Raw genomic sequence first — 11,690 nt, forward strand, 5'->3', positions numbered from 1 at the left:
TGTTTAGCATATTGATACTCGGATCAATAGTATTGATGACAAAGAGGATTAGGTTGTTGGAGCATGTTCTTTGTCATGCATTCGATATTTTCTTCCCTGCAGCTCCTGTGCATAAACAGCTGATCGGTTATTTTTAACAATAAACACACATGGTCGTTTTCAGTTGTAGCTTTTTTTTAAAAAAAAACTATCGTTTTCAACAATTAATAGATTTAAATAAGATTATTGCAGAGTAATGTATCTGGTATCATTCTGGCTCTGGTTGGTGACCTGATGAGTGGTAGGAACAGATTTTTTTGGTGATATTGACGACATGATTAGAGTTCTCTAAGGCTAAAACACTCTTCAAAGGTTTTAGAAAGGATTCATTAAGATATTGATTAAAGCTCAATGACAGGATGTAAAACCCTTTAGCTCTCCTGTATGAACATCCTGACCTCCAAACAAACACTGTACCTCTTTCCTCTTCCTCTCTTTGGTAGATAATACAGACAAATGTGGAGCACTTTCTGTTTTAGCCCAAGGATGAGCAGATGTGCCAGATTTTGGTTCTCAAAAAGCTGTAACAATCTCTCTACAGATATCTGAGATATTCTTAATTCCTTACAATTTCTCAACTCACTCCCACTAAATCTGTGCTGCAGTTCTCCAATGCAATGATCAAGTTTAAATACTCAAGACGAGCGGCGCTCAGACTCAAAGCAAATAATAGGAAACAGAAACACCCGTCGTCACATGTGGTAGACAGATGTGAGGGAATAATGCCCTCTAAATTGTTGCGGCGCTGTCCATGGTGCTGATCATGTGACCCTTGAGATTTCATGGAGTGACTGACTTAATCATACACTACATCCTGACTGAGGCCTCACACTCTTTGTGTATGTTTTGGGGGTGTGTCGTCATGTTGTGTTATAAATATTTAAAGGCAGTTAAAGCTGTGATGGACGCCCCAGTCGTGGGCACATGCTGTTTTCATAGCGAGAACATGCAGAAGACAGGGTACAATGTAAAGTAATGGAGAGGACTAACTGTGTGGTTTCTCTTGGTTTGTCCACAGTAGGCCCAGCTTAGTGGTAAAAGTATTGATACTAAAGTATTGATATATTAATACTTAAAAAGTACTCTTTGATCTAATTACTCTAACAAAGTATCAGCCAAACCAAATGAGTACTTTAAAACACTGGTTCTCAACTGGTCCAGCCTCAGGACCCACCACTCTGTCTTACAACAAATCAAGATCCAAGTTTCCAGACAAACCCTCAACAACACATGCTTAGTTAATAGAAAAATGGGAAATAGTGAAAAGTGGCATAAAAGGGTTAAATGACACAAGAATGGACCATAAAGAAAAAGCAAAAAGGGGCAAAAATGGATGGGAAATGATGGAAGGTGGTAAAAAAGTTGGTAAAATGGGATAAAAGTGGGGAAAATTAGTCAAGAAAGGCAAATATTGCAGAAAATTGATGAAAGAAGGATGGAAAATGGTTAAAGAGTGGAAAAAAATTAAATAAAAAATGGGAAAAAATGGGTGAAGAACGGCAAAAATGGGAGGAAAGGTGGAAAGTGGTTAAAATAGGTTAGATAAGGCAAAAGGAGGCTAAAAATTGATGTGAAAATGGTAAAAAGTAGCAAAAATTGGTCAAAAAATGCAAAAAGTCACCAAAAAATTTACAGAAAAATGGTAAAAGGAGCAAAAATGGGCAAAGATATACAAAAATGGGGCAAGAAAAGCAGAAAGGAGCTAAAATTGGATGGGACAATGATTTAAAATTGGCAAAAATTGGATAAAAGTGGAAAAAAAGGGGCAAAAAACTTGAGGGTAAATGGTGAAAGGCGGTTAAAAATGGGTTAGAAGAGTCAAAAAGATGAAAAAAATGTTGCCGCTTTGAGCATGATTTGACAAAACTGACAAGTTTATGCGCTTTTTCCTCATAATTATGTGTACATTTTTCCAATTTTCCGGAGATCGTTTGATATCTTTTCATTACAATAAAAGGAGATGAATTAGTTAAATGATAATGAGCTGTTTGACTCCGCCCCTGACTCCGCCCCTCTCAGGAAATGGATGTGGCTGTCCTGATCTTATCAGCTGCTAGCTGAGAGGAGGATCAGGAGAGGAGGTTGGAACTTTCCTCATAGCAGGGAGGGCCAACTGAACCTGGGGGCGGGGCTAACTCCCCATATGACATCATGAGGGAAAAATCTGAGAACAGCTTGTTTCAGCACACATTTTCTCCCACAATCTTGGGAGGACTGTGGACAAACCAGAGGCACAGAGTTTTGCTAGGAAAGCCTGAAAAAGTGATTTTTGCATCATATGTGACCTTTAAAATATAGATCAAGCATTTAAGTTTTCCCAATTTCATAGTAAAACAGGGTAAAACAAAAGGTATCGATGCATGTCCACTAAGGACCTCACGACTTTTTGCCACCATTTTTTTTACACCTAGTCAAGACCCACTGAAAACTGCTCTGCGACCCCCTTTTGGCCCCGACCCAACAGTTGAGAACTACTGCTTTAAACTGTCTTCTTACGAGTGCTTTCCTGTCTCTCTCCTTCAGACTGTGCTGCCTTCACTGCTTGTCCAGGTCACATGACTTTGGAGACCAATCAGATGCAAGTAACCAATCCCAGCAGCTCCACTGTGTTGTCTATTTTGGCCTCAGCCAAAAACAGACCTGGTATTTCCAGCAGAGTGGAGTGGCGCTTCTGGTACCTGCTTGAGACGGACCAGAGCATATCCAGTGGAACTGCACAGAGTGACCAGACAGGGAGCGATTATTATTTTAAAGGCTGCAAGCATAAGTGGTGTGCTTTAGTACTGCTGAGGAGCACATAATCGTTGCTCCGTGTCGATGATTTCTTCATATTTAGATGGTAAAGGAACGACTAACATCTCTCGATTACACTGTCCCCACCACTCCATATCATTTAAGGGTAAAACTACAAGGAAATGCAAGTTCTTAGGTGCTGAATTACTGTCATTTTCCATCTTACCACCTACCAGGACCATGCAGCATTTGCTCCAGGAAATTTCCTCTTAAATGACATACTATGTTTGAATAATGCATGGCAGAAAGTAAATGCAGACTGGCTTAAATGAGACATAGAGTGCAGAAGAAGCAGTATGATGGCGTGCAAAATAAGCCTGTTATTGTAGGAGTGAGCTGTCCGTACCTTTGTGTGCTTTTATGTGCAGCCCTTCCTCCCTCAGAAGTGCTCTTGAAATTAGTGTGAAATGTCCCTTTAACAGGCGAGCTACAAACTGCAGCCCTCAGGATAATAAAGTGTTTAGTGAGAAGGTCTGAGAAAGCCCAGAGTGGAGAGAAAAAGCTCTACAGTAGGAGGTATTTCCCCTGAGTTCAGCAGCAGGGCGGTGGGGTGGGCTGTAGCGGCGGCGTGAAGCGTTTCTGTTTGAGCACATTAGCCACATCAGTCAGCACCTGAGCGCTCAGTATAATCCACCACCCACCTCACACAGAGCGCAGTCGATACAGCTGATCGAGGGTCAAAAGGGCCATTCAACCGGGATTACAGAGAGCATGGGAAAGGAGAGGGAGGGCTCGATAATCTGGCTGAAGATGACAGACTACATTATAAAATGAGTGCTGTAGCTTTACAAATCAATCCCACACACATACTCTACACACCCAGGCTTCCTTTCTTCCTCTTCCCTCCTCATCCTGTCCTCCTCAGCTTTGGATAAACTGCTGCCGTGACACACTGGGTAGAGAACGGCGTGCTCCCTCACCCACTGGGCTGGTGGTTTATCCTGAGCCTACCAAGGACATTAAGACAGAACGCCTCCTCATCCTCTAAACTCTCTCCTCTAACTGACGGCTTTTGAGGATTTCTAAAGTGCTCCTTGTTTTACTAAATTTCAGTTCGCGAGAGCATTGACCCTGTTTACATATTTGACATGAAGCCACCACCAGGAGAAGCATGGTTTACCTTGAGCTGGGCGTAAACTGGTGATTTTCAGATTCAGACAGGAATTTAGAGTTGCACAACTCACTTGGAAGTTGCGCCAACTTTCAGGAGATCGTGCAGCCATGACCCTGAACTAACCAAACTTTGGAGAGGGGTCTGGCTGCAGACTCCCACAGGCCGTTCATCTATTTCAGAAAGGAAGTACCATCATTTGCTGGACAGACTAAGAAATGTTTCATAAATAAAACAGAACAAGATCAGCGGTCTACGTCTTTAGAAGTAGTTAAATGAATGCTAGCTAACTTTAGCTTCGCTGGCATTAGCTGAAGCTAACATCATTATGCTAACTATGTCGTTAAAGTTACCACATAAGCCAATGTTGCTTAAGCAAATGTAGCTAAAGCTGAGGTAGCTATGTAGCAAAATATGACATTAAGGAGCGGTGGATGACTTATTCATCACTGTGACTGCAGGGAGAGTCTGCAGTGGCTTCATAGAATTCCAGGTAAAAATGAGTCAATAAAGACTGCAGGTATACCCGGGGAGAACAAGCACAGACAAGGTGTCTTTAGAAAGCTAACACTCTGAAGTTTCTCCACAAACTGTCAGACTCTGTAGCTGCTACTGGGATACACTCATACAACAGCACTTTATTTTTTCTGTCTGACCAATGCATGAAGCCTTAAGGCCCATTTATGCTCAACGTTAAATACGGATACGGACGGAGCCTTCTGTCCGTGCTCTGCGTTCATTTCGTCCGTATTTCTGCACGTTTTCATAAAGCTTACGGATACGGGCTAAACAGAGCAGTACCACCGGAAACCGTGGGGACAGTGTTTACCCGATATGTAGCTCTAGTGAGACACGAAGAAGAAATAACAACGGCAGAACTTTCTGAGGAAAAGTTGTGCGAGTTGGTTAGAAACGCTGCCTCTGTTTTTGTCTTTTATGCAAGAGGTACATTATCAGTACCTCCTCCACAGTCACCATGTTTGTTTTTTGAGTTTGTTGTTGTCATAAACTTTTGACTCTGGGCTGCCCCCCCCCCCGGTGGATGTATTGGTTAACAACCATGCCAACGTAAAGGAAGCATGGAAGTATGTGAGCAGTGATGGTAACATGTTTGAAAAGGACGTATATATTTTCGTATGTAAAGGGAGTATAAATGGGCCTTTAGGCCCCGACCACACGGAGAGGAATTCAGGATTATACGCAAAAGTTTTTTGTCATATTGGTGTTTCATCCACACGGCAATGGCGTTTTAGGTAACTTTAAATGATATTTTTTGAAAACGGGTCCTAGAGTGCACAAATCTGTAAACGACTACTGTTTCATCTCCACGTGGACGGCCAACCACATCTTTCTTAGAACTTTACGTCACATGTAGCGTAGCTCTCTTAAGACGCCTGTGCGGGTCCGGCCAAAACATCAATGGCAGATTACAGGGCTGTGTTCGTGCTGCAGAAGCTACTGAGCTTGTCATGGCTTTTACATCTGATGCTCCTTTACCACCAAGGTGAAACGCACACACCACATGTTCTTAAATCCAATGCGGAGAACAACCAGAAGGGCAACTAGAAGAAAGTTTGTCTCAGTTTTCTGTGATCTTCTTCTCTGCTTTGGTGCATTTCCGTGGCAGCAATACAGCGCCACGTACAGGCTTGGCACATGCAACACAGTGTTTTCAGTCGTTTTCAGTGGTTCTGTGCTTAGACTGATATTTCCTGAAACCATCCCGTCTTTATGGAAAACTTTTTCAAAACGTAACAGCAATATATCATTTTTGTCTCCGTGTGGACGGGGTCATAGCTAGTTCAGCCTCAAAGTTGTTAATACTAGAACAGAAAATGAGGATTTTACAGCTGTTTTTATGAGGAAAAGTCCAGGCATTTTCAAACTGGAGACTCCAAAAAGAGTCGAGGTAAGCAGACATTTTTCTATTTAACATTGCTAATAATAAACAAAACAAGCCCAGTGGATTATTATGGATGTAGTCCTGTTTTTGGATTTAGATTGTGGGAACTCTTTCTGCAGCAGGACTGATTGTAATGGACTATTATGACCAGGAGAGCTTCAGTGATAAGCTATAACACATTTATTATTGTTTTTTATTTGTAGTCTACATCAACTGTGGCTGCTGTGGTGGTTTTTATCCTGATACGGTTCACATGGTCAGACTCCTGAGAATCAGAGCCTCTGATGATGTGCTATGGTATTGACAGTCATTTTCTAAATAACTGAACAGTTAAAAGTTCTTCCCACCCACTTGGGATTAACCACAGTTTGCAGAAAGAGACAATTAAGCATGTGATAAGAAAAATGCACTAATCGCATGCCCTTATTAATCATAATTAATGCATCAAAGCAGAGATCCCTTATAATATTAGGAAAATTATTATTTTTCTAAATGCACCTTTTTAAACTTTTCTTTCCTTCTTTTCATGCTCTTTGTTTCTGGGTTTATAAATCTTTGATCTACCCAAAGTTCCTTCAGCCCTTTCAAAATAAAAGCCAAACAGGAAGGCAATCATCCTAAAAGAAAACCCAAACATACAAAATGAATTAAAACAGTTTTTAATGCAAAAATGCAAAAATCTGAAATTAAAAAAGGTTTATTGCAACTAACTCCAACATTTTTGGAATTAATTGCAATTAAAAAATCTCAAATGTTTAACAGCCTTTGTGTCTAAACATATAACCCCTACCAGAAGGAATGAGAAATTATCAAAGAAATTTGATAATTATTTAAAAATTATTTAAAATGTAAAAAAAAATAACTTAATTGATTTATAATGAAGCAAAGTCAAATCTTTGCTATTTAAAATCCTGCATCACTAGTCTTCTATTCCTTTGAAGGGGCAAATTTTCCTTAATATGGACATAAGTCTTCTGCTTGTGCATGAATCATATCATTTAGTTTAAATGACATCAGCTGTCATAATATTAGAAATAAATCTGGACATATTTACCAAATAAAGATACATTTTTTAAAATCTGTTTCTGAGTCTAATATTATGTCAAAGTTACTCAAACATTCAGGTTTTTAAAATTATTTATATTGTAAAAGAAGAAAAAAGCCATGTAAGGAAATATAAGGATTATTTTCCTGTGTTTTATCTCACTTTGACATAATTTTCCATTTTTTCCTCCACTATAACCAAAATAATTTAAAGTATCATCAAACCAACATGAAATCAAAACCTTCAAAATAAAAGCCACAGAGGTGTTTCCACATAAAAGATAATCAAGCATCATTATAAAAAATAAACGTCTGTGAGGGATGGATTTCTTGTCTTACCTGAGGCTTCCTGACAGATGTGTTGTTGTTGTTTTTGTTGATGATGATGTTGTATCTCTTCTTCTCCTCTCTCTTTCCCCTCCGTCAGTGTTGCATCGACTTCAGCGTGACAGAAAGTGAACCACCAGCAGCTCCGTCTCAGCATCCAGCATCCTCTCAGCTCTCCTCCTCCTCACTGCCGACCTCCTCGACTCTCACATACACTGGAGTAAGAGCCTCGCTCCGCCCCCCTCCCCCCTCTCTCTCTCTCTCTCTCCCTCCCCCCCTTCTCTCGCTCTCTCTTTAACTAAATCTGTCCGCTCTTATCTCATCAGCAGAGACAAAATGGTGATGCCACTATTGCTGGCAAAGTCAGCTCTAATTAAAAAAAACAGCTTAAATCGCAATCACTGCAGCTCCTCTACGGCTGCAAATAAACTTCATTCAGTCATCCTTTCTCAGGAATGTGCGGTTTTAGACCAGCGTACAAAGCAAACAACAAGTCAGTATTAGATATTTTCTCTATCTGTGTGAATGCTTCAAAATATTGAAATTAATAAACACTTAAATTACACAAAGTACTGGCAGCTTCTTGCAGTATAAGTTACTATTAAACATCTCAGATGTCGCACAGTAATATTGTGTCTCAGGGCTCTGCTGATCACTGAAATCAATCTCAGACACCTGTGATAATTAGTTTGCCAGGTGAGCCCAATTTAGGAAAACGACTTGAGAAGGACGTTCCACATTATTAAGCGGGCCACAGGTTTCAGCAATATGGGAAAGAAAAAGGATCTCTCCGCTGCCAAAAAGGTTTCTGACAGACAAAGAGCAGATGCTAAAATGCCATTACAAAGCAGCAAACAGGTTTATGAAGCTGCTGGTGCCACTGGATTCCCACCAACCTCAAGGTGTAGGATCCTCCAGAGGCTTGCAGTCGGGCATAAACCTACTATTCAGCCACCCCCTAACCAGTGCTCACAAGCAGAAATGGTTGCAGTGGGCCCAGAAATACATGAAGACTCATTTTCAAACTGTCTTGTTTACTGATGAGTGCCATGCAACCCTGGATGGTCCAGATGGAGGAGTGGTGGATGGTTGGTGGATGGATACCATGTCCCAACAAGGCTGTGATGTCAGCAAGGAGGGGGCGGAGTCATGTTTTGGGCTGGAATCATTGGGAGAAAGCTGGGAGGCCCCTTTAGGGTCCCTGAAGGTGTCAAAATGACCTCGGCAAAGTATATAAAGTGTCTGACTGACCACTTTCTTCCATGGTACAAAAAGAAGAACCGTGCCTTCTGTAGCAAAATGATCTTCATGCATGACAATGCTCCATCTCATGCTGCAAAGAATCCCTCTGTGTCATTGGCTGCTATGGGCATAAAAGGAGAGAAACTCATGGTGTGGCCCCCATCCTCCCCTGACCTAACTCTACTGAGAACCTTTGGAGCATCCTCAAGCTAAAGATCTATGAGGGTGTGAGGCAGTTCACATCAGAACAGCAGCTCTGGGAGGATATTCTGACATCCTGCAAAGAAATTCAAGCAGAAACTCTCCAAAAACTCACAAGTTCAATGGATGCAAGAATAGTGAAGGTGATATCAAAGAAGGGCTCCTATGTTAACATGGAACTTGGCCTGTTAAGATGGTTTTGATTGAAATAGCTTTGATTTCAGTAAATATGACCTCCTAATGCTGCAAATTCCATAAATGACCATTTTCAGTTCTTAACAACCAAAAAAATGTGTTGAAACTCTTTTGTGCTCAATAATGAGGAACAGTGCATTGTTCTAATTGGGAAGTTTGTTCAATAAAATTTGATTATGCTCTATGGCTTGAAATTATACTGACTGTCATTTGCACCGACTGTTTAGGAAAATCAGAGAAAAATATTTGCGTAACAATTTGAAATGCAGTGTAATTTACCGTCGCATAAAGTAACATCACAGTGAGTGAAATTGCATAAGGTAACATTTCAAAATGTAAGTAACACTGCATTAAGTTACACTGCATAATGTAACATCGCACAACATTATATAATGTCATGTTATTGTTTTGTATCACTTTGTATCTTGATTTTCTTATCACATTTTATCAACCACGTAATTTTGTGTCCAAGCGTATTAATTTGTAACATAAAATGACATAAAGTAAAATAATGTAACATTACGTGTAGTAACGTAACATAACGTAATGTCAAGTAACATGAGGAACATAACATAATAATGTAACATCACAGAGTGTTATTTGATGTGACCAGGTGTAACGTGATGCAACATGACCTAACATGACATCATGTAATGGAACATGACTTGAGGTGACATACTGAATCAAAAGGCATTGTTACTACCTTACAAATTCTGCATTCCCAACAAAATTAAAGTCAAAATTTTGCCCATCATATATCCCACCAATATCTATCTTTCCAAATATACAGATAACAAATGCACCTTTTGTGGTGATGATATTCACTCTGTGACAAACTTATTTTACTACCGTACACATTATAGTAATTTCTGGAACTATTGATGGAATACATGTTGAGTAAATCTAAATTTAAAATAGTTATTGACTGTAAAAGTATCGCCATATATTACAAACATGACAAATGTAACATTAGACTTACTGTATGCTTATTGTTACTGTATGAGAAATTCCATATTCACAAATGCAGAATAAGGAAATGTACCCCTAACTGCCTCTGTTTCCTGAAAGAACTGAAATGGTACATTAAGACTTTAAAATACATAAACTGCAAAAAACAAAACAAAAAAAAAAACAAGAAAGAAAGATTTTTAAGGGTTGTTATTATCATTATTCTTTTATTTTTTGTTCGGCACATTTAAGTGCTGATCTGAGCCCTCATACAGTGTCACTCACATAGTGTATAGACATATTTTTAGTATGTTGTATTGTAACATAATGTTATGTAATGTTTTGTACTATACAGTTTAAATGTAATGCAATCTGAATAAAAGTGTGCAACATGTGTGATTGTATTCTATTATTTTATTACACGACATATAAAATGTAAAAAGTAATTAATTCTAATTTAGCATAGCATGATGTAATGCTACATAATTTTATGTTTTGTATTAAGTTGTTTTTATTGTGAGATAATGTATCAGCATATTTAACCTAATATAACAGTTTAGATCATGTTTTATTGAATAATTTATTGAAATAACATTACTTAATCTGACCTCAGATAATCTCAATGTAATGTCAAGTTACGTAACGCTACGTAATGCTACGTATCGCTACGTATCACTACGTAACGCTACGTAACGCTACTTTACACTACGTAATACTGTGTTTCAAACTTATATGATATGAAACATAGCGTTACGTAGTGTTACATAGTGCTACGTAACTCTATGTAACTCTACGTATCGCTACATAACCCTGCATAACGCTACGTAACACTACGTAACACTACGTAATGCTATGTAATGCTGTGTTTCTTATCATATCAGTTTGTATTTTAAAGTAACATTATTTTTATATGATTTGAGTTTGTATTAACAAATTATGTTTTTGATTATAAATAAAATCTTGACAAGTCAAGTATGCATGTAAAACACTATAATATAATGCAGACATCAGTTTGTATTGTACCTCATCTATTATATCTTATGGATTCACATCTCCTACTATGGAGAGAGATATTTCTCTCCATACAGAGATATTAATATGTTTGTTTGGAGCCGTAGGTATTACATGTCAACCAGAAACTTTATTTTTTGGACCACAAGATGAAAAAGATCTCAAGAAAACCACAAAAAAATAATTCTAGTAAATTTATTAATGAAAGTAAAGTTTCTTAATTCCTCTTTTAACTCTGCAGTCTTCCATATTAACCACATAAATGATCAAATGGCCTTTTCTTCATCAGTTTATTATGTTTATTGTCTTCCTCGTGTTTAACCCGCCTCTCTGAGTGTATACATGTGCTCCAAAAGGGCTCGCATTCATGCACCATATGGGAATACTCTAATAGATCTATTTTTGGTCCTTTATTTCCCCTGAAGCTAAACAGCTGCACTTATTATGTGCAATACAATACAAATCCAATAGGGCTGCTGCACTGTGCAATTAGAGGCCATGGTGATTATGTAATTCTGTTATTCAGAAAACCAACGGTTAACCTTAAGCCATTCAACAAGAGCGGTCAGTGGAGCAACAAACGCCATGTCACAGCGTGTCACACATGTCACACACATGTTTCTCTGACATGTGGAGTGATAACTGATTGCTCATGTCAGCGTCGTGCAGCATCTTTGGTTTTACTCTGCTCTTTCCTGAGTCCCACAGGAGCCGTTCATGTCTGCTAAAAGCTTCAGCAAAATTAAAAAAGAGAGAACTGCCTGTCTTCTGATGAGCGCAGCAGAGCCTGGCCATCTGTCGCCCTCTAGTGGCTCATTAAGCTGATTCGCTGCAGTGAACATTAAATTGTCAAAACATTTATTGTCTCTCATGATT

General features: G+C 39.0%; 1 protein-coding gene across 1 annotated transcript in view; it reads right to left on the minus strand.

Annotated features, from left to right (window-relative positions):
- rph3aa (rabphilin 3A homolog (mouse), a) overlaps positions 1 to 7,388 on the minus strand; it is a 58,418-nt gene extending 51,030 nt beyond the window's left edge. Inside the window, exon 1 of the mRNA XM_041811369.1 lies at positions 7,230 to 7,388. The gene's annotated coding sequence lies outside the window, so the exon portion shown is untranslated. The remainder of the gene's footprint in view (positions 1 to 7,229) is intronic.
- Between the last annotated feature and the right edge of the window lie 4,302 nt (positions 7,389 to 11,690).

The sequence above is a fragment of the Cheilinus undulatus genome, linkage group 17, assembly GCF_018320785.1.
Source record: "Cheilinus undulatus linkage group 17, ASM1832078v1, whole genome shotgun sequence".
In the NCBI taxonomy this organism is placed as follows: Eukaryota; Metazoa; Chordata; class Actinopteri; order Labriformes; family Labridae; genus Cheilinus; species Cheilinus undulatus.